The following is a 26,979-nucleotide window of genomic DNA, read 5'->3' as shown; positions in this document are numbered from 1 at the left end:
ACATCTTTTGAGCTCTTCTGAAGTATTCTTCCTCAAACTGTAAGTTGTACTATTATAAGACTTAAGTTCTTCCCATTTCCTTTTTAAGGCTAAAATTAAACTTGCCCATTCCTTGGGGCCCAGAGGAACATCTGCCAGATGTCCAGACATCTATGCTGAACAATAGTCATCTACTTGTCAACTCTCTTTTTAATCATCCTTTTATCAGTCTTCATAAAAGTCAATTCCTCTTTTAAGTCAAAGTGCACAATGCTAACGAATTTATAAAGGTCACTGGAATGGAATGATCATATTTCTTTCCATTTCCACTTTTGCAGTTGCCCTGCTTTCCCTTTCCAGCACCCCATTATGTACTCATATTCTTCAGTCTAAGCAAACAGATTATTGTATTTTTAGTCTTCCTCTTGCAATAAAATAGTATTTTTAATTATGGAAGGAAATTGTAAACATGACATCTAAAGTTTCTCAACAACATAACCTGGTGTGAAGCTAGCAAAAATGTAAAACTAAATCAAATAATTCTTTAAATATTTTTAAAATAGTGCTTCATAAGCTGTCTAATAGGTGTGAGAAAAGTGATTAAGAAAAGCATATTTAAATACTGGACAATAAGCTACCAATGGTGATCCTTTCTATTAGAGACTGGACCAATAAAAAATTCTGTGTGCCCCAAACCAAAAGCAATTGAAAGCCATTGTCTGAATGAAGAAATTTATGCCTGATTTGGAGAAACATTCATACCACTACCATGGTGTGAATTAAGATCATCTTTCTGGATCTTCTTTAAAAAACAATGGATTTGGGTTTTTTTGTTTGTTTGGGATTGTTTTTGGTGGGTGGAATTATTTTGTGTTGTTTCGGGATTTTTTTATTTTTAATAAGAGTTCTTCAGGTAGAATTTTAACAGCAAGGTGAACTTCAAACTGTCTGGGCAGAACCACAACAAGAAGCACCATTAACAAGAAAGTAATTCTCAGAAGAGGTTTCAGTCTCAAAGTGAGGAAACCCAGGGAAAAAAAAAAAAAACAACAAAAAAAACCTATTAAAACTACTGCAATGTTGTTTGGTTTTCTAGGGTGTTAAGAGGCCCTCCCCAAAAGATCTTCATCTGAAATCTCAGAGCTGTTCTTGGATTGCACATGCCATGTTCAAGGGCAGTGTATCTGCAGGGCACCCTGTAGTGCCAGCACTGGGCTGACCTCTCCAGAAGTAAGAGGAGATTCACAGCTCTGAACCACAAGCACTCTGCATAAGGTCCATATAGGGGATGGATATTTGGGATCTGACCCAAATAAGCAAAGGTCAGTGGGCAATTTTTCAATTTGTCTTCAATGGCTGACTTAGACCTGTGCAGAGGTCTGAAAAATCAATCAAAAAATATCACCTTGGGGGCGGGGGAGGTGGGGAGAAACCCAAAACAATACCACAACAGCAAAAACAACCAACCAAACAAACAAAACCCCAAAACCAAAAGCAGTTAGCCTCTCTTTTTGTCAAAATACAGGATTAAACATACCTGAAATGGTATGCTCCATGGCCTTCTTCTGAAAGATGGAGACAACCAGAGAACCTCAGTAATTTGGGTGACACATCAGCAAAGAGAACTTAAGAAATTCACAGCTGATAATGCAATATCCTTCCGAAGTATGTTAGATTACACATTAAAACATATCTTCCACAGCAAAAATAAAACAAGGGCATTGATTTTTAACCTCTAAGATGGATCTCAAGTTCATCACCCGTCACTGCAATCCTCAAATCTTTCTGGTTTTTGCACATCTGGGAGGATGTTCTGATTCAGATTCACTGTTCCCCCATCCTGCCACTTAACATCTTCCCGTATTTGTTCTTAAACACCTTAGAATAATCAATGTATGGACATCACTCACACCCTTCCATGGAGCTGTACCTTCAAGCGCAGCAGCACTGCACTCCAGATGTATTTTGGACTTTTTGAGAAACTGCATCTACTGTGCAGCTGATGTGCAGATTTCAGTGGGTGGGAAAAGATCCGAAGCCAGCTTTGAGTCTACTCAAAATTGCTTCAGATTAAAAGGTGGGTTAAAAACAAAGCACACGAATTCCTGCTCAACTGCTATCTTGCTTTAAAGATCTCAGGTTTCCATAATGACATTAAAATCACAGTAAGAATGTTGCTGTAAGTTTTCAGGAAAAAACAGTATTTTATGACACCAAAAAAGACAGCTGTGAAAACTGTTTTGCTTTTTCCATGAGAGATTATGTATGTTATGATGCTCTGAGGAATCTACTAAAAGCTTGCCAGTATCACTTTAATGTAACCTAGTGAGTGGGGAGAAATATTCCATCCTAATTTAAAACACATCCAAAAGAAGGAATGCTCTTGGAAATGAGATGTCAAAAATCCCAAAAAATAGGCATCATCACCTAGGAAAAAAAGAGACATTTCATGATACCCTCTGGAAGAACCTGAGCAGCCTCAAGCTGCATGCACTTACCTCCAAATGCTTTCAGAAATCTAAAAATATATGCTTATATATGCTATTTACTTGGCCAACTGATCAACCTCCAAAATCCTGTGGTCTTTGACCAAAGAAAAATATCTAGAAAGGTGACCTCCGCATGAAAGCATGAGAGAAAAAAAGCCTGAGGATGTGTTTCTCTGTGTGAAGGAGAATCTGAGCAATTTCCTCCAATCCTCATTTCCTGATAGCATGAAGACAGCGAGAAGACCCATCACAATGTTGTGCATTGAAAAATCTGAAGGGAAAACCTTAGGGGAAAAAATCATGATTAAGGCAGCTCCTGCCCAGCAAAGCCTCAAAACATGGAGAGACATCCACAATGTTAGGAGCACTTCCCATCTCAGCTTTGTCTACTCTCTCTCTCCTCCATTTTCTGGTGGAGCTAGAGAACATGACATGGCTTACCTGACTCAGATCACAGCTCTCTGCCAAACTAGTCACTTCCTCTTAGACATGCAAGCAGCTTCATGAGACAAACAGACCCCCACAGACGCACACACAAAAGCAGGAGCAGAAAGCACTCAAAACTTGGAGGTCTCTCCCCTTCCAAACACCAGAGAAACAAATGAAACTTTTCCCTTTTTCTCCCCCAAAAAGAGGGAGGTGAAGGGAAGGGGGGGAAGGAATCCTATCAGATCACAACTACATGAAGCTCCAGGAGGATCTCTCTGTGAGGAGAATAGAAACCACAGTGCTGAGGGGAGCCGGGGGGCACGGGGGGGGAAGGAGAAGGTTACTCCAGAAGACATAAAGAGCCTGTGGACTGTGTGTGTGCATGTGTGCGAGAGCGAGGAGAAGCTTTGTGTGGTGGAGCCTGGACTGGAACCAAAGCAGACAGCTTGCAAATGGAGGACAGGGAGATAAAGAAAGGGAAAGAGGGGGAGAGATAGGGAGAAACCTGCTCCGGGTGGGTTGAGAAAGGGGAAGGGGAGAAAGCGCCTTCTCCCTTGCCTGGTTTAAAGGTAGGGACATCGGGGAACTGAGCAAGTAGAAGTGGGCTCCTTCCCCTTCCTTTCTTCCCTTCTCGCTCTCCTTTCTCTCAAAGGAGAGCACAAGCGTGTGTAATGGCTCCTGCTCTCCAGCTGAACGCTGTCCTCCTCCAAGCCACCTCCTGCGGGCACCAGCAGCCCCCCAGCCCCGAGGCCGGCGGGGACCCCCGCATCCCAACTCCAGGAGAGCCGCGGCGGGGGCACCTCCGCCGGGTGAGGGACCAGCCTCGCCACGGCGAGCAGGGCAGCGAGGGGACGAGCAGACAGAGGAGGAGGGGGAGAGCGGCTGGCAGAAGGAGAGAAAGAAAGCAAGAAGGAAAGAAAGAAAGAAAGAGAGCCAGAAAGAAAGGAAGGAAGGAAGAAAGAGGTCACCCGATTGCCTGGGTCGTGCCAGCACGGAGCTTTTCTCTCCTCCGTGTGTCTCCCGTCTCTGATCCAAGTCCACACGCACAGCACCATCCAGACCTCGCACACACACACATATCCTCTCAGGCACCCCCCACCCCGAAAGCTCGGCTGGTATCTCACTTATCTCCCCATATTTCCCCCACCCCACCCCCCCCCCCCGTAATGCAACAACAAAAAATTAATTAACCGCCTTCCTCCTCCTCCCACCACCACCACCACCACCACCAGCACCTCCTCCTCTTCTCCTCCTCCATGCAAGAGACTTCTCTCTCAAACAAAACACCCCGCTCTCGCTCCCCTCTCTTCTCTTTTTTTTTTTTTTTCCTTTCTTTCTTCCTCCTTCCTCCGTTGACCGAATGAATGGATTTCAGAGGAAGGTGGTGGAAAGAAAGACAGACATAAAAGACCAAACAAAATAACACACGCACAGACACACACACAACGAGACACAGACACACACACAAACGAGAGATGATCTCTCCAATGCCAAGCCAGAGATGGGTTTTAATTGCAAGAACTTACAGGAGCGTCCCGGCACTGCTGCTCTTGCTGCTGCCTCCTCTCCTCTCCTCTTCCTCTCTGCCTAGCTCTTCTTGTTATTGTTGTGGAAGTTGTTTTGTGAGTCTCATGTGCTCCTTGCCAGGTCTCAGCAATGGAGGATCGCCATCTTTCCCTGCTTTTCCCCCCCTCTCTCTCTCTCCCTCTCCCTCTCTCTCTCTCTCCTTCACTGGTTTGCTGCAGCTGCAGATGACCTGAGATATCCGTCTCTCTCTCTCTCTCTCTCTCTCACCCTCTGTGTCTCTCTCTGAATAATGAGCAACCAGAGGGAGAGAGAGAAAGAAGACAATCTCCTCTCCTACCACACAAAACGCAAGAGCACCAGGGGGTGCAAGAATCCTTTCTAACAACAACAACAACGTGTAGGGGAAGAGGAGGAAAAAGAGAAAGAAAAGAGAAGAAAAGAGAGGAGGAAAAGGCAAGAAGAAAGAGGAGGGAGGTGGAAGAGGAGGGGGGAAAGCAAGCAAGCGAGAGAGATCCAGCAGGCAGACAGATGGAGGAGAAGATGGTAGTGATAGAGGAGGAGGTGTTGAAGATGAAGGAGATTAAGAGGAGGAAGGTGGTAACAAAAAGTTAAGGCTTGGGACACTGAATAACTCACAGGCCAGGGAGGAGGAGAAGAAGGGGGAAAGATCTGAAGATCTTCCCCTTCCAAGCTGTTGCCTTCACAAAGCTTCCTGTGCAGGAGCGCTCAGCAGCTCCTGCGATGCTGGGGGAGCCGCTGGGATGGAGCGCTCTGCTGGGTCATAGCTCTCTTCCAGCCATGACAAAAACCGGTTTCTGCATGCAGATCTGCCCCCGAGGTGATCCCTCAGACACATCCATCTAGAGGCTAATCTTCCCTGAGCAGGGTAAAGAACATAAATGGAGCTGGAGGTTGCAAAGTATAAAACCAGATCTACCACGTGGTTGGTTTTTAATCCCCCTTCCAGCTCGCATTTGATGTGGAGAAAGGACACTCAAATTGTCCATTTCTGGCACGTATTTTGAAGTCTACTCCTGGAAATAAACGACAGTCATCTCCAGGTTTTTTATTTCTCACAAGCATTTGGGAGAAAAGAGAGCTTGCACTACTATCACCAATATCACTTCTACATTGGTGAAACGTGTTTTTGGCCGCAAAATAAAATAAATAATTCCACTTAAAATAACTTTTATGCCTCCCAACACCTAGTTGTCTGCCTCTTTGTGACTGATTATTTAAAACCGTGGAAACTAACGATCAAGGCTCACAAAGAAAGGTATCTGGGTGATGAAGGCAAGCAGACAAAGACAAAGCGGCTGTAGCCTGCATTTTTATTTAGTCTCGTTTCTATTAAGCATTGTCCTGAGCTACTTCTTTTGCTCGACACCCCCACCTCAGTGCAACCTCCCCCCTCCCCTTCAGTCTTTCCACAGCACCAGGTCAGATTCTTTCTGGGGTTATGTCTAGCGAGGAAAGGGGGATGGGGGTGGAGGGGCGGGAGGAATTAGGGTTTACGTGCAGACTCAGTAAATCAATACGCGGGAGTGAGGCAAAATCAATTTGAGCACAAGGGCATGACTGGTATTGGAACATCAGTGGGGTTTCTCGAGCTCTCCAGCTCCGCAGTTTTGCATGGCTGGAAGAGAGACTAGAACCACGGAGCTCCGGTTCGGGCGGAGGGGGAGATCTTCCTCTGCTCCGAGGAAGTTAACATATGAGTGGTGGACCTAAGGTGATCTCCTGGAAATTTTAGAGTTCAGGTTTTACTGACTCTGGGAGAAGTCAGGCATGTTAGAACTTCATTGTCTCTCTCAGCTCAGCTGAAGACCAAATGCAGGAATACTAACCATAGCAATAAAATAAAAATAAAATAACAAAAATCGGTCGCCCAGGTAGTGGTCAAATACTAAACCCATGCATCCTCCGCTCTTCCCATCCGCAAGAATGCCGTGAGTACAAAGCACAGATGCAAGATCTCTCCCATTAAATCTTCTTTTTCTTTGAGCCGTGCAAGTTAATGACTAAACAGGAGAAAGATCTTCTCCCTCCTCCTCCTCCTCCTCCTCCTCCTCCTCCTCCTCCTCCTCCTCCTCCTCTCCCCTCTTTCCGCTCCCCCCCCCTCCACCCCAAACAAGTGCTGTGAGAAATGGAAGGAAGGATAATGTCTGGGCAGAAGGAGCACTGTTGGATTTAGAGAATTCTTCTTAAGGAAAAGGGGGGAAAACACCAAAACTGAGGATTCCTACTAAGACTACTAGTTTCATGCAGACAAACGGAGCGGACACCTCCTAAGAAGCTGATAAAAGAACATTAAGGAAAAGGGAGGGACTGTCTTTACGGCTGCCAGAATGTGCATGTGTTCTGCCTGCAATTTTCTATAAATCATCCTCATCGCAGGAACAGAGCGCCTGGGCTTTGCAATCTTTGACGTACCATCAACGCCGAGACAGATAATTCACCTCTTTGTCTCTCAGCATTTTAAATTTAAAAACCAAGCAAGCAAACAAACAAAAACAAAGGGAGGGGAAAAAGAAAACCCAAACAAAAAAAAACTCGGAAAAAAAAAATAAATTAAAAGAGAGCGAGAAAGAAAGAGCAACCCACAACCACAAAACACTTCTGCTCCTGACCAGAAAGAAAGAAACTGGATCTTGATGGAGATGGTCTGGAAGTGTTTTCCCGCCCTGTCCCCCCGAGCCCCGGGGGCACAGCGGGAGGAGGTGGGGGCTGCCGTGGGGCAGAGCTGGGGGCCGCGGGCCGGGGGCTGCTCCCCGGGGCTCCGGTGGTCCATAATGGTCCATAACTTCCTCCCGCAGGCTCGCTGCCATCCCGCCGCGCCCCGAGCGCCGCCGGGACACCCGCGGCGAGGTGGACACGCCGGGCGCTGGAGAAGCGGACACCAGGGCGAAGAGGAAGGGCGAGATTCCACCCCCTGCTCCAGCAGCCCTGGGACCGCTGGTTTCGCTCAGAACGGGCATTGCCGAGAGGAGCGGGGCGAGCCCGGGGGTGCGGGACCCTCCGCGGGCGGGGGGACCCTCCTGGCCCGCCCCGGTGCCGCGCTCGGCAGTGAAGAGGTTAATCCTGCTGGCAGCCCCCAGGTCGCAATTACCCCGGCGGGTTAAGTGTCCCATTAAGGGCCATGGAGACAGTTTGCTCCTCTCGAGGTGCTGGCATTTGTGTCGCCCGGGGACGTCGGGCAGTGGCCGGGATGGTCCACGGCAGCCCTGGTCCCCACCCGCGGGTGGGATGCTAGAGGGGAATTTCAGCTTCCTGCTGTCTTCCCAGCAAAGGTGGTGTCCCACCGCCGTGTTGGCTTGAAGCTACAGTAGAAGGAGTGATCTTGGTTTTAAATAAAATAAATAAACCTTTGCTCTTTTATCTGAGGTAGATGGTCCGTGTTCCACCACGTAGCCAGGAGAATGAAAAGCCAGGGGTGAGGAAACAAAAAGAAACAAACACACATAAAGACCCCAAACCAACCAAACAACTGTTGGTTTTTCAGCACAGAACCAAACACAAACATCTTTGCAGCCTCTCGGATTGACTGCATCTTTTCCTCACCCAGAGAATCTGACCAGCCTGAGGTGGATCCCAAACATTTCATCCCTCAGGCTGGGGTTGGCTGTGTGCAGTGAGTCAGGTTTGCATGGCCACGGCTGACACCTGTGTCCTGCAGCCCATGGAGGCTGCACAGTGAGCCCCAGGGTAGCAAGACCACGGGCAGAGGGGTGAGAAGACTGTGTAGAAAGATCTATTCTGAATTTCCTTCCCTCCTAGCCCACTCCCCTCAGCCAAACCTGCTTCTCCACAGGGTCTAATTAGCTTCTCAGGATGGCAAGCTGGTACATTCAGCATGGACAGTGAACACAGCCATAGTGAGCAGGAGAGATCAGGAAAGCAAATGTGGAAAATAAAACACTGAAAGCAAAATCTTTGTACATAGTCAGCAGTGAAGCGCTGTTGTTAATGTCCACCCACAGAACTAGAAGTGGCTTCTTTTTTTTTCCTTCCCAGATTTGGAAGAATTTCTTCCTTTTCCAACAACAAGTTTGTATGAACTTGTATTTATTCTCCTCCTCTCCACAGCTGTTTTATCCTACCAGAGCTAAGTAGGCAAGAGGCAAGTAAGTATTGTATCAGGTCCCTGAACAACTAAATATCAGTCTGTGTAGAATATTATGTTCTCCAGCTATTGAGAGAATTTCACTTTCCTGTCTAAAAAAGATAAGTAGTGTGCTGATCTGACTTTTATCCCGGTAACTCTCATATTTTTTTAACCTCTAAGAGTTTTCTTCTTGGGAAAGGACTTTGAGGAGAAGCTAGTTGTCTGAAAGTACCAAAGTCTTGCTCTGATCTATGAAAGACAAGGGACATCATCTCATCAAGAAAATTTTCTTTAAGCAAGTACTCTTGTAGGTGGCAGTGTATTCAAAAAGGTTTATGTGTAAATAGTGTAAATCTAGGCTCTTAAGAACTCTTCAGAAAATTATTCTATTAAAACATAAAACTTTTAGCCTGCTAAAAAAATTTGGAATTATTTTCTTTCAACCTGGCAGAGCTCAGTCTGGGATCTCCAAGAAAAAGCTCTTCACAGTGAGATCACTTTGTCTGCAAGCACACCCTAGAATGTAGTACACGTGTTGAAAACCCATAGAAAGATGTATTTTTATGTTGCTGAGAATGCTTAAGAGAAGTGCAGCGGTGAGGACCATGCTGGGTGTTGGAAGTCACTTCCTTCTCTGATAGACTCATAAGTGGCAATCATTAGAAATAGAGGTTTTGCTCCTTTGAGGAAGCTTAATCTTCAGCAGTCAAAATGCTTGAGTAAACTCACAGTGGGGTTTTTATACCTGCCCCCAGTGTTCCTCAGAAACTCTTCACGGGGACCAAATCACTTTGCAAAGAGAACCAGTCCTTCTCCAAAACCTTTTAATTGTGAGACAAGAAGAATAATGTATGTGTGGTGTTGGCAGGCTGTGGTAGACCGCAAGGTGGGTTTGGTGGGCACCACAGGTCACACTTCCCCAGCCTCAGAACTTGTCTAAAAGTGCAGGCAGCAGAAAAACTTGTATTTAGAGACCAGTGAAACTTGCAGGAGAGTTAATGAAAAGTAATTCCTTCAGTGTTAAAATTAACTGGGCTGGAACCAAACTAAACACATCCGTTAGTCACTAAAACATGAACCACAAATGGCCCTAGATTTTCATTAAGTAATTTGTCAGCATGTATCCACTCTTCAGTGATAAGTTTGATTTAATAAAATAATAGAATGCAGTCTAGTCAAAAGGATGTTTTATCCACCACTAGAATACCAGCAACAAACTGACTTAGCAAAAAATCTGCAATTACCATAACAAGGATTTCTAAGCAACTAAAGGCACGTCCTGACTTCACTAACTGCTAGAAAGCAGTGACCATGAAGCCTAATCAAATTCATTTTTTTCACTTTTGAAATCTTTAGAACCAAAATATTCTTTGCTGTAGGTGCAAATTAAGTTTTATGAAATACAGTCCTTCAAAAGACACAGCTGGATTTAATTTACCTTCAGCATGGCTTTAGATGAACTCAATGAGATTGAAACTGCAGTCATTTTACATCATTTGGACGATGACAACAGTTTGCTGGTTGGGATATGGTATCCCAATATTGCATTATGCTCACTGCTAAGAAGACTTCAGGAGAGAAACATTTTGATTTTGTCTTCAGAAGAGAGAGGTACTGAGTGATTTGTGAAATGATTTTGAATTTATGGGTTAGATACAAATAGTTTCTGGCTATATTTACTGGTCATTTTTCAGAGTGTGCCCCCTCCTCATGTATTTTACTAGATGTATGCAATTCAATACACATCTATTTTTACTTGTATACCCTTGAGAAAAGCATTTCTTTTTTTTTTTCCCCAAGACCTAAATACAACTCTTGCATCTCTTGATATGTCTCTCTAATACCTCAGTATTTTTGAAACTTAAGCTCTCAAATACTAGCCAATAATTTTTATTCTGTGTGTCCTAACCAACTTGTATAATATACAGCCTCCAAAAGGCTTGAGCTCCCCTTCCTAGCAGGTTTTTCTGATACCTAATTTTTCTAGACACACCATAAAATTGATCAAGGCCATCTCTGGCTTTGTAGGGAAGTACCTGCTACCACAGAATAATCTGTCTGGTATGTGCAGTTTGATGACATTTTTATTGATACATTACAAAGTTAGCCCAAGTTTCGTCTTTTGAAGCAACTCCAGCAGGTATTTTCCTTGCCTGTGGAAGGGTTTCAGGCGTAGTTGATTTCCCATATTGCTTGCCTTTGAAGATATAAAAAGGAAACAATGTATTTTATCTTCTACTTTTTGAAATAGTTCAGTTTATAGTTTATTTCCTAATGAAGTTGTTTCTTCATCAGCTTTTGCTGAAGTCCCAGTGGTGCCTGTGGGTCAATTCCAGTTCATTTTCCCTGGGAGCAGAGGGATGCACGCTGCAGAAAGTGGAGCATTGCTGAAGTGCCTACCAAAGCTCTATTCTTCTAATATTGTCATTTGTTTTGGGCACACCTTTCCTCTCTCTGAGCTTGTCACTGCTGCTGCTGCTCCAGAGAGGTCTTGACAAAATCCCTCTGAAGATTTTGCTCAGGATTTTAAATCTTTAACCAGCACAAAATCAACGTCTTCCTCATCCATTTGCTGGCCATTAATCTCTGTTAAAACCTAGAATTTTCTCTGATCCCATGTATTTATGGCACTTTTAAATTTTTTCCCCTATTCCACATCTCCAAATGATCAGCCAAATCCTCAGCTGATGCAATTTGGCTGGCTTCATTGACTCCAATGGATAAACTGCTAATTTAAACCTTCTGCTTGGCTCACTCTTGCACCTAATTGGGTTAATAATCTTTACCAATTCCTTTCAGTAATTTAGATATTTATCTTTTTTCTTGTAGGTGTTATGTATTGAAATTATGTGTTTTTCTACATTGGTGTTTTATCTATGATACAGTGATAGCTCATAAAGTCTTAGTCTGTTTTAAGAATTGCATTTCTTTTCTGCTCTCCTTTCTCATCTCTCCAGAGTTATTGTCTCCTAATGCCCACCCTGACCTCCTTTATTTTAAACCACACTTTTGCTGAGTTTCTGTCTGCATTAATTTACTTTAATATGCAGTATTTCATAGGATCCCTTCTTCTGTGACATCTCACCTGTACTTGTGTTGTCACAATTATGTAGAAGGCATTTTTTCCAGTTTTTATCTTCACAGCTGTTGTATTCTCTAGAATAATTAAAGATGCACCATTTGTGATGTGAGTTCATATTTCCAGTGATTACATTGCAGACTGATCTAGTCCGGGATAGCCAATCCTGTTGTCATGAAATGTAACCTTATATTTAAGGAGACTGCTGCTACATTGCATATTAAAAAAAAAAAAAACAAAACAAAACAAAAAAAGCCAACTAAAACACCAAAAAAAATTAAATATAGTTCATAACCTATTGACATCCTTTAGTGTTTTATGACTGCACATAGTAATGCTTTTTACACTAACATGTGGAAACATGTTTTTTTTTTTCCCAGGACAAAAAAATACCAGGATTTTCCAGCTCTTTTATGGAAACCCAGGCTTTTGAGGTGACTGGGTGGATCCCATTAACACGGAGAAGGTAGGACAAAAGAAAGGTGCAGAAAAGAACACAAAAGAAAGTCCATAAATAGTACAAGCACACTTGGAAAAAAATCCTCACCTATAATTGCAAAAATATTTCAGCATCCCATTCTGTCTTCAGAAAGGTAACAATTATTTATACATATCAGTCTCTATGTAAATGCCACCTGTCCAATCAATATATTAATATTTGAATTAATTTCAAAAGAAGATGGCAGAAAAAAAAAAGCCATCATTTCCTCAGTAATGAACTAATTTATCTGAAAATCTGACAACTGTAAGTGGGTGGTACTCCTTTCGGTGTAGTCTTTCAAAAGATATAGCTGCAATCAAGCTGGTACTTATTATTCTAATAGTAAAACATGCCGAGCATCAAAACTTGACATGGAATGTAATGAGAAGTGATATAATTGAGCAGAGATTTAGCAGATATGTTAGTTATGTTATTGTGAGAGTGATTTCTGCTCTGGGTCTTGAAAAGTGTATAGGGGAAGGGAAGGGAAGGGAAGGGAAGGGAAGGGAAGGGAAGGGAAGGGAAGGGAAGGGAAGGGAAGGGAAGGGAAGGGAAGGGAAGGGAAGGGAAGGGAAGGGAAGGGAAGGGAAGGGAAGGGAAGGGAAGGGAAGGGAAGGGAAGGGAAGGGAAAAAAGAAAAAGAGAAAAAGAAAAAGAAAAAAAGAAAAAGATTTTACTTGATTGCAGTAGTAAGACGAGAAGGGGATTCAGGAGAAGGCTGAGATGTAGCTGGAATCATGTGTTGATACTTAGTGGTGGTATCTGGGACAGATTGAAAGGGCCATAGTGACTATTAGGAAATGCACCAGCAAAGGTAACCAAGGCAAAGTTTTTTCAGAATAGCCATGAAGAAATTAGTAGCTTCTAAAAACCCTGAGGGTCCATGTTTTGGATGGAAAAGGTGAAGGCAATATCATGTTTACAGATCTTCAGAAGGAAAACTAGGTAAATTACATATGCAGGGGATATAGTCAGGTTTATTCTGCAGCCAGTTAGCTCCAGTTCAATTGAGTGTGCGCTGCAAATTGCTCTCTGTCTCTAGACTGGATTACCATACTTGTTGCTGCTTGCCTGTTCTGTTCTCAGTGGGGTTTTTTGCTGCAGGTGCTGTTGCCTGTGGAAGCTTCTCCCTGGTACCCAGTCATTCTCCAAGGTCCAAGTGTGCATGTTATATAACATGTTTCTAGTCATTGTGGCTGCCAATTAAATTCTGATAAATGTGCCTCAAACACAGCTGATGCAGGTACTTCTGAGTCTGCAGAGAGCCTGGAGCAATAGCTCCAAGAGGTTTTGGACCTTCTCATTCATCTCAGTATGTTCTTAAATTGTCATTCTTCACATTCTTCTAACCTGAACATCAGCTTTAGAACTGGGCTCACATGTTTAACTGTTTCCCTTTTGATCATTTCCTAGAAGCCCTCTGAAGTTTTTATTCCCTAATTTCAAAGTGTTTCTTCTGCCTTCCAGGTGAGAAAGTCCAGAGCTACAGTGATATCTATTTTCCCTCTTGACAACTTTCAAGCTGCAAATGGGAATTTCCAGTGCAAGAACCCATGGCATGCTAGAAAAAACTTAGGGACTCCAACAAATTAATTGGTTTGCCTACCTACTTAATTGTGCCTGGGATTAATGTACTGAATGATTAATTGCCTTCATAGCCAGTTACTCACGAGTTTCAATGTCTTCAGTGTAAAATCAAGCTGCCATGTAATTTCACAGCAACAATAACCCTTTGGCACACCAACTCAGGTGTGGTTTGCTGGTGGGGAGCTCAAAATGTCTATTCACTCTTGATCTTGCACTCCTGGGGTTGGAGGGATGGTGTTAACCAGTTTTCTTCCACCAAGCCCTACCCGATTGTGCTGATCAAATGTCAGCTCACAACAGTTTGGTTTAAACATCCATCCTCCTCCTATACTGCTAAGTTAAAGAATTGCTCTTTGTCCCTTGGGATTGAAGGGCAGCAGAGGAGGTGTGAACCATGGGAGGTGGACACTTGGCATTCCTGGGCAGTGTGCAGCTCCTGCCTCAGTGTTCAGCACCAGGAGGAGCCCAGTTTCCCAGCTGACCTCTTTATCTGCCGTGAGCTATTTTACCTTGGTCTTCCCCAGCAAGCAGGACTGAAAGCCATCCTCAGACTAAGCTCTGAGACAGCCACAGTGTTTAGCCTGATGGGTAAGCCCAGCCAGCTTTGTGCTTTCCCTCTCTCATAAGGATTTCTTTGCCTTGCTGAAGTCTCATCTGCATCAGGAAATGCACCAGCCAAGCTCTTGCAGTATCATTATTTCAGTATAACCAGTCCATTTTCTGTGTAGACAAGTCCTTAAGACTAATCTTCTTGCCTGACACACAACCCCAGTTGCAGAAGCCTTGGAACATGTTTTGGAGTCTCATTTCACTCCTAGATTATGAAGCCTGCCAAACATTTTCATTTTGTTCAAGGCTTCCTGCCATTTCAGCATTGGAACCCATCTGAATCCAGATCTTTTCCCCACCAGCCAAGGAGTTTCAGCCAAGCCACATACATCCTGCCACCAGGATGCTCCTAGTGTGCCAAGCTCAAAATCCTCTTCAGTTCTTCGGTCCATGGATATCTAACCATGTTCAAACAGTAACGACTTGAGGAGTGGACATTTTGAGGCCAGAATGAAGGTTTGGAGGTCTGTTTTTCCTCACTGTTAATTTTCACAACTGGATACAGAGGCACCTGCTCCTAGAGAGTTCTGTGATCTAAAGCACCAGTACTCTCCACTGTCTTTAGTCATCTTACAAAATCAAGAAATTCCATTTTTCCTATTCAATCCTTTTCACAGTTTAACCATCAAAGACTGATTTTTTTCATCAACTTACCTCTGTGAAAATAGCAGGCTAAGATGACATTTTTATTCTGCAGGCCTTGTTTCACGGTTTTCTACATCCTGTTATTCTTGCTTTAAGTTATTTTACATATTATTAAATTACATGAAAAAACCCAAAACACCAGAGATTTGCAGAGATGCAGATAGATATATCTTATGAAGACACCCAAATGGAAGTACACACCACTGGGTGAATAGTTTTTTTTTGCATTTTGTAGTTTTCAGTTTTAATAAGTCTCACACGCTATACTTTTTTTTTTAATTAATTAGATTCCAAGCTGGACCAGCAAGAGCAAGTTTGTGTGCAGTTTTTAGCATTGTGGGAATGCACTATAAAAAATATTGCAACAGACAAAAAAGTTTCACTGTATAGCAGTAATTCTTCTTGCTGTGTAAAATCCAACAGCACAAAAGAATCCCACGGCTTGAATGCTCTCAGGTAGGAAGTGCACTAACTCCTGCTCATCCCTTTACTGGGAGAAAAGAAAAAAAGAAAAAAATCAGACACCACATCAAGATCACAGTCCTGTCTGTTTTCCTCTCAATTTCAACCTCACTTCTGCCAAGTTTTGTCAGGGCCTTTTGCTTACCTAAAATCCTCTAAAATCTAAAATTTCCATTAGCTGTCAGGCAGGTCTGTCCTCTCTCCTTTGTCCCATCCCTTGGGGACCATGCTGAGGAGCAGCATTCCCATGTCCTTGACAAGGATCTGCTCTCCAGCAGGGCTGGCTGTCCCCACGGCCCCAGGGGGACACATTTGTCTCCACTGGGATGTCTCCCTACATCCACCACGCCTTTCATCCTGCTCTACCAGCCCTTCTCATCTCCTTTCTCTCCACTGGGCACTCGAGGTTGAAATCAGGGCTGGGAGGCGCTTTGGAGACCAAAGATGTGACCTGGAACAAAGTGTTGGAACCAAATGCTGTACAGATGAGGAAATGTATGTCTAGAGGGCCATCTAACTTTTTCCTGTCTCAAAAAAAAGTGTTTATGAAAGGTAAAAAAAAATAGCTCTGATTTTGAAATGTGTATGCTGTTGATCATGTTATTTGGTTTATTAAGAAATGTTCTTGCAAGTGAGGACAAAAATCAAATTAATCCCATTCCCTGCCACTAGTGACTTTTCCCTGAGGTCTTGGGAGCATAAATCATCCCCTATTCTCTCCTTTTCTCTGGAACATAAGAGAAATATGCAATAGCTTTCAATTTATCTTCCTGAGAAACATGTGTGTAGTGGGTCACTTCAGCCATGCAATGGAACGCAATTAAAGGTATTCTAAACTATTAAAAACCACACCACAGAAGGCCACCAATTAATCCAGGAACTTCTTATTTTAGGTTTCTTTTCATTAATCAGCATTTTATTTTTAATGGCCACTAAGTAAAGTTGTCAGGAAAACAAACTTTTAAATTCAAGAGAGGTTAGATATTTTGAATTTTCTTTTCGTTCTATTCAGAAGAGGAAGTAAAAAACTCTCAAGACTAGTTCACTGTGTTTTAATTTAACTACTCATTTTCTGATTAAAAATTACCAAAGACATAACGGTAGCATTTTGGTAAAACTGTATAACTCCAGTTATACAGTTATATCTTTCTGTATAACTTTCTGTATACAGAAAATTGATATCTCAAAAGTAATTTCAATAATTCTTTTGTGCTTCTATGCATTTTTCTAGAAGTAAGTGCTAAACTAATTCCAATTGATCCAAATTTTTAAATAATTAATTAGCAATATATAAATGATATCCCAATAACTTATTGGTAGCTGGAGAGGTTTAAAAAAATAGTTTTATCTAACAGAGGCTTGAATGAAAGAATAGTTGTAATGAAATATATTAGTATTTTATAATTTCTTTGGTGAATACAGTGGAAGTAATTTGAAGACTTTTAAAACAGGAATTTAGTATTTTCATGATGCTTTTATCACCACTCTTTAGAAGTGATTAGCACCCTAGATGAAACAGATCCATTCCATAGTGTAGGAATTGGGGAAAATCATAACTACAGTCATTGAGATTTGCAGAAATATTTAAGTGGAAGTTGTAATCCATTCATGTTGGCAAATTTTGTAGAATTTGTGTTTGCATTCCAGTCATACACACAGTATTCAACATAAAAGTGAAGCAGGCATCTTTAAAAATCTTGGGTAGGAACAGCAGACACCCTGAACTAGAGTTTCTCAGGCAAGTGTTATCAAAACAGCACCAATATATTACCAGTGCATTCAGCATATTTAGAAGAGTGGAGCAGGAGGGTGAACAAACCAGAGTTTGAAAGACCGTGGTAGATCTGTAATAAAGGTGGAGCAACACAAAGGCTTTCCATGCCAGCGTTGCCTGGAGAAAATATGCAGTTTACAGGGAAAAAAGTGCCCGTGCTCAGTCTAAGGCACAGGTGGGTTTGGCTGAGTGAAGAAGGAAAGAAAAAAACCACAAATGGCATCCACTAAGCATAAACTAAGTCTGGCATCCACAAGCACCTCCTATGGCAAACAGGGGCACAAACCACACTGCTGATGGATGCAGCTGAGCTGATTTCTGCACAAATTCCTCGCACCCAGCTCCTCCTGTCCTTCAGCAGTCGGTGGGGCTGGGCACAGGAGGCGTGCTGGAAATTGAATTGCCAAATATAAGAAACAATTTGTGGGGAAATGAAGGCTGGTCGGGTTTGATCAGTCTGGAAGCCACGTTTCATAAATGGCCAAGTGTCCTGAGCTGCAGCCTCGTCCTGTTTCCACTCAGAGCTTTTCAGCCCTGTCCCTTTCCCACCCTCATTTTCGCTGCAGAGGTGAAGTTGGTGTAACAGCAGCAAATATTGCTTGAGGAGGACATTTCTGCTCACTGTGTGTGTATTCCTCCTTGCTGAAGGCAAAATGAGGTTTTCCTTGAAGATCAAAGGCTTCCTGTAGTGTGATCGTTATCTAAAAAAGACTCCATATACATGATGAGCTTGCACCTTCCTGATTCATTCATTCCTTCAACTGGGGAACTGCACTGCTCACTACAAAATAAACAATGTATGCCACCACTCATTAATGCATTCCACTCAAATTAATGCAAATCTTCCCACAACCACAACAGGGCTTGACTCAAACCTTGAGGGCATCTAATCTTCCTTGCTCTGAGTGGTGCTTCCCTCTGGATGTCGTCCCACCATCCTCATCCTCACCAGCAGCCTCTGCCACCTCTTCCTCAGCTCAGGCACTGGCTTTTTTCTCTCTGCAAGCACAGGAGTAGAGTGGAGAAGGAGGAGCACCCATGCACCCTTCGTTTTCAGTGTGGCCTTAACTTTATAAGCAGGGGAAGGATGTTCCTGCTTGCTCCTCCTCCAAAACCCTGCTTCTGGTCTCACCTAGCAAGGCCATGCTCTAGCACAAAATGCAGTCTGTTGCACTCATTTGCTAAGCTTTTTTTTTTTTTTTTCTTTTTTCTCTCAGATGTTCCTTTCAAAAGATTAGCCCCTTCCTGCCACAGACATATAAACAAATGAGAAAAGAAAGACATGTAGAGAAATAGAGAAAAAAAGACGTGTTTCCTTCTAGGTGTACTTGCACTTTGTGGAAGAATCTGTCAATCCTTCAGTTCAGAAAGGATTTTAAGCAGGGGAACAATATCCCAGGGGGCCTCAATCAGCTTTCCCTTTGTTTTCCAAGGTAACAAGTGCCTGTCATGGCTGCAGAGCACAGTGGATCCCCACCCTGCACACTTGCTGAACATGACGGAGCATCTGTCAGGGCCTGGGGCCACCCTAAGAAATGGCCTTATAAGGACAATTGCAAGCTGCACCACTGTTTAAAAAAGAAAAATGGGCTTCTTTGAAATTGCCCTGGCTCATGCAAACGCACAAGCAGATGTGTATGTGAAGGCTGCATGCATGGGAGCACAGAGAACTGTGTGAGCAGGAAACCTGTGAGCCCAAACAACCTGTTGGAAAAGGGTAAGAGAGCCACAGGAACACCACAGACCTCAGCTGGCTTCCTCAGCCCCACTGGAAATGCTCAGAGTCCCAAGTGATGCACATAATACCAACCCTAAGCAGAAAAGAACAGAAAGCTTCTTCAACCAGTCAAAGTGAGTTGATTTTGGCTGAGCTACTGTAGAACATTTGATAAAGTCAAAGTTTTGGCAAGCTTCAGGCTCCTCAATCCAAGCTCAATATAGTGAGGATTGTTCTACAGAAATGAAGGGATTGCCTGTTCTATTTTGGCCAAATAGTTTGCAGGGTTGAGCATTAGTAGCACGGTGGCTGTCATCCTCATGGTGTTAACTCCCACGGAGGCCCCCAGATTCCTCTGTGTTTAGAGCTTCCCCTGCACAGGCAGCATCCTGATGGATTTTTCTCCTGTTGTTTAGGCGTATGCTCCGTTTCGTTCCCAATTAAACCTGTTTTGGAGGAGGGTTTGTGGAGGTGGTGGCGTCCACACTTGGCCAGAGCTGACAATCTGACTTGGAGCAAAAGTTAATGACTTGACAAGGTGCTGCTGTCTGACACCACTTGCAAAAACTGCAGTTTCAAAGCTCTGTTCTGGGGTGCAGCATGTCAGGTGTTTGTTGGTAGAGTTACTGCACTGTGAGCCAGCTGCTGTTCTAAGTATGAGATTGAATTAGAAGCCCTTTCTGGACATGCATGACATTAAGCACAGGGGCAATTACACAACCAAATTCTCCCAGCATGCAATAATACATTTAGTTTTGTAGAGGCTTACCTTATTTTTTTCATTTTTTTCAGAATGTGGAGGGATATACCAGGAAAAGATCTCTCTGTGGCTGTTCTGACTTTGTATTCCTTCTTCAAGCATCTGCTGTTGGTCATTGTCAGAGATGGGATCAATCTGACCTAACATGACAAACTCTGCATACCTCAGGTAATTGCATATTTTCTTTTTCTTCTGCTTGACAATGCTGGTGAATAGTCAAGTAGGATGGAGCCTTGATTTTGACTGATGCTGTTAAATAAATAATATTAGATTAGTGAAGAAGAAGGTGAATGGATTAAATTCAAGAGTCCTGGCACTACAACATCTCTACAGCATCACTTTCTGTATTAGGAGCACAACAGACATGCAAAATATCATGTCTATGTTAAGGTAAGCCAGAGCAGGCCTCAATTTTCCACAGATGTTACACAGGCTTTCTAATGCCTTGCTTTTTATTTAATCACGAGTGATTATTTTATTTTATTTTATTTTATTTTATTTTATTTTATTTTATTTTACCAGTCAAACTTAACAAGCCTTTCAGAGGAGGAATCTGATGAAAACACAAACCACCTGAGCTGGCTGTTTGCACACTGGAAGTGCTGTGGGGAGCACAGATCTCTATTTCTGTCCCCAAACTCCTTGCCCAGGAGGTAGCAGTGTGGTGAAAGTGGTTTCAGTGGAGATGGGTTGACTTTCCTCTGCAGGATTCCAGATATGTAGAGGCACTCATGCCAGAAATATACAATAATTTGTAATTCCAGAAAATTCCATGCTGTGAAGGCTGTATTTGCATGTCTTCCCTATAGATTAGGTGTGGAACTCTGGATGTAAAGGACTGAAGGCTTAACTGCTATGCTTTTCCCACAGAAGTCATGTAATGGACTTCAGTTTTTGATGAATTTATAGAGTCAGATATTAATTACTAAGACTATCATTTTCATTCGTGACTTTTTAATAAAAAACTGAAATTCTACAAGATTAAGTAGTTCATATGAAGTGACCACGGAGGTCTAAACTTGTCAATCTTTGTTTGCTATATTACAAATTTTCTCTATTTTTCATTAAAAGTTACCGTTTTCCAAAAGAAAAGTGGAATATATTGTCTGTGATTTTTTTTTCATTATTTAAAATAAAAAATATATGAATAGTTATACTACAAGCACGTTTAACACTTCAAATCTAAATATTCAGGGGAAAAAAAAAAAGAGTTCCAGCTTTTAATTCACGAATACCAGAGAGCTAAACAAAACTGTACAAATACTTTATTTAATCTCATATTACCCAATTTGACAGTGGAGCATGAAAATGTGAAGAATATATTTTGCATATCTTGTATTAGCAGAGGAATCTCATGGAGAAGTTCTGTATGTCTTTAAAGGAACAAATACTGTGGAGAGGTAGCTAGGTGAGAGGTGTAGAAGACAAACCAAAAAAATGAAGTGCCAAGGTTATAAGTGGAGAAATGCTTGGATGGAGTGGTAAAAGTACATCAGAATAGAAGCTGAACCAGAGAAAAAGGATTTAAAGCTCCCTTATGCCCTCAAGATAACTCTCTTAATGAAGAAAAAGTCCTCCATGAGTGGCAGAAATAATGAATTTTGGTTTTCAGCATCTCTTTCTTACGTGCTTTTTCCCATCTCTAATAAAGGGTGAGGTTATTAGCCACTCTCAGGGAAAGAAAAAGGAAACATCATACGCTCATTTTTACGAGTGGCTTCTCCCTGGAAAAAAAGAGCTGAAGCTGCTGCCCGAGAAAAGCAGAGCCAAAGCTGAGAGCACCCAGCAACCAAATAAAACATCCCAGGTAAAATTCTGCCCTGCTGGTGTGGATGGCAGAGCTTGCCTTGACTTCACAGTGCTGGGCTTTCACCCCGTTTTTAATTTTCTGCTCAAGGTAAACAGCTTTTATTCTCCGCTATCAGGGTAAGATATGAAATTTTTACTAACGCTTTGCTCCTCCATTAGCCAAGACTTCCTGGATTGCTGGGCATGGTAAAATAAACCTAAATTTATTTAAAAAGTGCCCCAGCTGTGAGGTGAGGCTGGGCGAGGACACCAGCTGTATCTGAGGGTGAAATATCAGAAGACTGCAGTGCTGGAGGAGAGGCTTAGCACATCGACTTTTCTGTTAAAAAAAAAAAAAAAAAAAGAAAAAATAGTACTTCTGATGATGCAGCGATAAAACTAACATGGTTATGAAGGCAAGTGACTGCAGACTTTCCAAGCTTAAGGATTAAGGTTTTAGGTTAAGCAGTCCTTCTGGACAGAAAGGGGGAAGGATTAAAAATCAGAAGGAAGATCATCTGTCTCTGTTTATAATATGGGCGATAGGTAAATTGGAAAAAGCACAGTTGAAATATTTTGCCTTTGGAACTTAGGGGTGAAATGCACATGGAAGGCTACACAGCAAAGGGTGAGTCCTCACAGGTTAAATCCCACTGTGTGATAAGGAGTTTCCACATGACATGGGGCTAATCTGTTCACAGCAGTGATGCAGATGATCCCATGGCCTGTTTGCTTTTTCTTTTGGTTTTTTATTTTTTGGGGTTTTTTTTGTTTGTTTGTTTTCTTTAATTTTTTTTTCAATTTGGGATAGTAGACTAGCATAATCCACAGATATGAAACTGCAAAACAAAAATTAGAGATCTCCTTCTGCTTCTCAATCAGTCAGGCGTATTCATAGTTCCTCTCTGAGCTTCCAGCAAGGAAGCAATGTTCCTTCAGAAGAGAAAGTGAAGGAAATCTGCCTGATTATTTATGCTGCCACACTTTTCAGTAGTCAGAAGAGGACAAGTCAGGAATCTCTTTATTCATTCTTTATTCTGCTGCACACACAAAGACAACACCCACCTGTTTTCTCTTAAACTTGGTTTGCAGAAACTTGAAATTTTTACAGAAACAGATTTTATTTCCTTCATACGACTTTAAAAGCATCCAAGGTATGTTTATGTTTCACATATCTCCTTGGTGTACAGAAGGTGTTACAGAATGGGTTGGGGGGAAGCTAGGGGTGTGGGACATCTTTCCTATAATTTCAAATATTTGCAGGGCTAGAAAAATCGATATCATTTGCACAGTGTTATAGAGGGAAAAAAAAGAGCAAAAGCCTAAAACCAGGGCCATTTAAATTTCTATTACAAGACACAGTGAGTAAACTATGTCTTTTGGGGAAAAATAGAATGCTACAAAAAGCTGAGTTATAATCAGCTCAGCAGAGGTCATGGCAGGTTGATCCAACAGCCATCCTCACTGAGGTCCCAGTTCTACACAGCATTTAAATGCATGCTTAATTTTAATCACAGACATAAGTCCTGCATGACCTTAATGTTAAGCACGTGCTCGAGTGAATTGCTGAAGTGCAGGTGGAGACATGGTTGGATGAGGGCTGGGAGCAAGAAGAATAAAGATTCCCTTGCTGTAGGTTCTCATTTGTTGGACTCAGGCAGGATCAAAGGCTGCAGTGTCAGTTCTGAATCAGGAAATGTCCTCACAACTCTGTGAAGCAGCAACAGGGGTAAGCAATTTGTAAGGAAAGAGCTGGAAAACGTGGCCCACAGGTTGGCTGTGCAGCCTTCTTCTCCCTGGGCTGCATCCAGCCCTGTGGCCCTTCTGTTTCACAAGAACTTCAGGAAATGCTTATGGTCAGTATCTGATGACTTCAATGGGAGAAATTCAACTCATGCTCTGCTTATTTTGCAGAATGTTAAGTCTACACACACTGCTCGTTGATACAAGGTTGAATTTTAGTCTTTGCTGTTATTCTTTTGATTTTAAGAATGTTCTCTTGATGCAAATGGAAAAGTCCACCTTCTAATTCATTATAAAAGGGGGAGAGAATTTTTCTTCCAAGAGCATCAGACCAATACCCCAATGAATAGGTTCCTCAGTCATAGAGACTTTCCAGTAGTCCTAAACTATCAAAAGTGTCTTGATATTTGTACTTGGATTTTGCAGCTCTGCTGCTTCAAGAAAAGCATTGGAATGGTCCCCTTATTTACTTCTGGAGCTCTGTCAAATAAAGTGAACTCAGGGCAGATGAGGAAGCATCTTAGATGGGGTTCTAACATCAGGGCCAAATTCTTTCACATTTGTTCATTGTCTAGTCAGGAACACTCTGGTAGATGCACTGATTTAAATGGGCCAACAAATGCATCAAACAGCCCAAGAAGTTGGTGTATGAGAACAACCATAACCAAAAATGTGAACCTCCTAGAGCAGAGCCCAGACTATCAAGTTTGGCTTCTCTGGACTCCTTGACGACTCTCCTGGGCAAACAACTCTGCTCCTCCACCCATAGCTGGGGGGGAGAAAAGATTCTCTCTGCCTTATTTGTGAAAACCAACATGGTAAGGGCTATGGTGAGTCCCATAAATCAAACATTTTAGGTTGAGGATGAAGAGGGATCAGCATGGTTCACAGTTCACCACTGCCTTTCTGTGATTCTGGCCAATGTGGCTGGCAGCACAGGGACTTCTTTATCAGTCCTGCCATTTGGCCTCAGACAGAAAGTGTGTTCATGACTTGAGCAGATGTTTCTGCTTTTAGGAATCAGCCGTTTCCTCTTTTCCAGAAGCACATGCCAGCACAGTCAATATCTGGAAACCTGCTGCTTCACAGTAGGTCCAGAGTCTAAACTGGTACTTTACTAGAAAATGGTAATAAAGCAGTTTGAATTGCTTTTCATCCTTCATGCTCTTAATGGCTTTCAGGTTCATATGAGACCAATCAATTAATCCTGGTTCAGACCTAGAGGAATGGGATGTTTCCTACGCTCTGAACAGGAAAGAAACCCATAACAGAGATTACCAATCCACTTATTAAGACTTATGTTAGCAGTATAGTCTAACAGAGCCTCCAGCTGGGGTTGGGACTACAGATTTGCAATCTTGTAAATGCCTAATGTTCACTAGTCATATGCTAATTAATTGCTAAATCACACAAGGCAAATCATAATTATTGTTTCAGGTTAGCAATTCTCCCTGACCTGATTGCATGCTTGCTGCTTGGAAGAATTAATGAATGAGGCTCATTTAGGAACACTCACCTGTATAATCCACCGTTTTGGCTCTGTTAGTTTTTGTTTTCAGGTGATGAAAAACTCCTTTTGATCTGAATTTTGGTCTGGCCTGCTCTTGGATGGATTCTGCTACACTTCATCATTCTGCAAGGTCAATCATGTAGTAAGAGCTCACAGAGTTGAAGTGATAATTGCTCTGGTCTTGCAAACATTCAGTGGGCTGAATGTATCACACTTGGCTAGATTTGAGCATTCTGGGATACTTGAAGTTTCTCATTTCAGGACTCCTTTCTGGAAGCAACTGGGTCACTTGTATAGCAAGCCCAAGGTTTTATAGCTTCTTTCCTTATTTGCCCCATGTAGTGCCAGCACTTGATAAAAATATTCCTACTCTGAAGTTGTTGGTGAAGAGAGGCACAGGAATTGCTAAGTGCCCTTCCAAAAATCCCATTAAGATGAGAAGAAAAACTCCTGTTGATCTCAGGCTCAGAGAGTCAAACGTTTATTAAAAGAAAAAAAAAGAAATCATGTTAATAGCATATTTGAAAATGGATCAAAGAAAGCTTCCCTGTTCTTTTGTCATATGGTCCTGCGCACCCAAAATTCCCAGTGCAGGGAGTCAAGGGGTTATCAGGAAGCTTTCTGGCTGACAGTCAGGCATATTCACATGTGAAGTCTGGCTGACGTGGCTGAAGTCATGAGGATGCAGAGGATAGTGCCTTGGCTCTGAAAGCTCTTACTCAGCTTGCTATCTAAAACTGTCCCAACCCATCAAGCCTAATGTGTTTAGATACCTCCCAATCCTTATCTGTAAGTTGTGTGGTGAGAAAGTTGACTTGGCAGCTCTGAAATGACAGTCTAGCAACTGGAGTAATATCCTTGCTGGGATGAGGTAGTTCTGGCAGTCCTGAGAGTAACTGTGCAGGAGAGATGAGGCTGCTGCATAAATCACTAGTCTGAGGTTATCTCACCAATAACCAGATGCTGATCTGCCTACTGTTACTAGTCAAGGTCAGATGTGAAAGATTTTGATGGTTGCTCTGAGCTAGCCAACTCCTAGGGAAACTGCTCCCTGCTGCTCTGTGTTCCCTGGTTCAAACTGGGACTGCAGAGGAGCAACCCTGGGCAAGCGCAGCTGCATGGGTTCCTGGTTGAAAAAAAGAAAAGCAAGAGGGCTGTGGCTCCTGGGCAGTAGATGACTCAGGAACATTGGGAGAATTTTCTGGCAAGCAAGAAGTTGCTGCAGATGGAGAGGCATTACACCCTGTTGTAACTCTAGCCAGCTGGCGAAGCAGCACAGCAGACACTCAGTGGCACTGGCCCCAGCCCAAATCCCAGTGCCAGGCTCCCAACACACCTGTTGAGCAGATTCCTGTCACCCAGCTTTCAGCTAATGTTTCAAAGGGGGCTGGTGAGATATGCCCAGCCTGCTGCAGTGCTGCAGTCCTCTCTCCTCACACCTCTATGCCCACCACGGTGCTGAGTGTTCCATCCAGGAAGAGAGCAATATCACGCTGAAATGCACAGGTAATCCACCTGCCAAATGTGATAAGAAGAGCTCAGGCAGCTGGAGTTGCTTTGGGTTACATCACCAATGATGAAAAGAGATGGGAAAAGCATACAGCATGCTGGAATGCAGCAACATTACAGGTCCTGCCTTATATCTTTGGTGCTACATCCATACACCAAAGCATCCATCCACCAATCTGTCCATCCTCAATAATCCATAATCCATCACTCCATACATTATCACACATATATCATACATGGTATGTCCATCCCTCCATCTATCATAAAACTATCCATCCCTCAACAATCCATCCATCCATCCATCCATCCATCCATCCATCCATCCATCCATTCACCCTTCCACCCACCAATCCATCTGTCCATCCCATATCCATCCCTCATCCATCCATCCATCCATCCATCCAACCATCCATCATCCATCCATCCAGACATCCCCCATCCATCTTTCATCCATCCTCCATCAATCCATCCATTCATCCATCCATCCAACCATCCATCCATAAACCATCCATCCATCCATCCATCCATCCATTATCCATCATCCATCCAACAATCCATCATACATACAGCATCCATCCATCCATCCATTATACATCCTCCATCCATACATCCATCCATCCACCCATCCATCCATCTATCATCCATCCATCCATCCATCCATCCATCCATCATCCATCATACATTGATCATTCATCAATCATCCATCAATCATCCATCCATCAATCTATCCATCCATCCATCCCTCCATCCATACATCCATCCATCCATCATCCATCCATCCATCTAT

General features: G+C 42.7%; 1 protein-coding gene across 5 annotated transcripts in view; it reads right to left on the bottom strand.

The window, feature by feature from the left end:
- Positions 1-5,296, bottom strand: part of ZNF462 (zinc finger protein 462) — an 87,864-nt gene extending 82,568 nt beyond the window's left edge. Inside the window, exon 1 of one of the 5 annotated variants that reach the window (XM_021533996.2) lies at positions 5,061-5,296. The gene's annotated coding sequence lies outside the window, so the exon portion shown is untranslated. Of the gene's footprint in view, positions 1-3,865; positions 4,029-4,132; positions 4,195-4,423; positions 4,973-5,060 lie in introns of those variants that run through there. The other 4 variants (XM_021533998.3, XM_021533995.3, XM_077790045.1 and 1 more) reach the window with 4 other exon arrangements.
- Positions 5,297-26,979: the final 21,683 nt, after the last annotated feature.

The sequence above is a fragment of the Lonchura striata genome, chromosome Z (assembly GCF_046129695.1).
Source record: "Lonchura striata isolate bLonStr1 chromosome Z, bLonStr1.mat, whole genome shotgun sequence".
Classification (NCBI taxonomy): domain Eukaryota; kingdom Metazoa; phylum Chordata; class Aves; order Passeriformes; family Estrildidae; genus Lonchura; species Lonchura striata.
The sequence above is the reverse complement of the archived record's forward strand: the minus strand, read 5'-3'. Positions and strand labels throughout refer to the sequence as shown.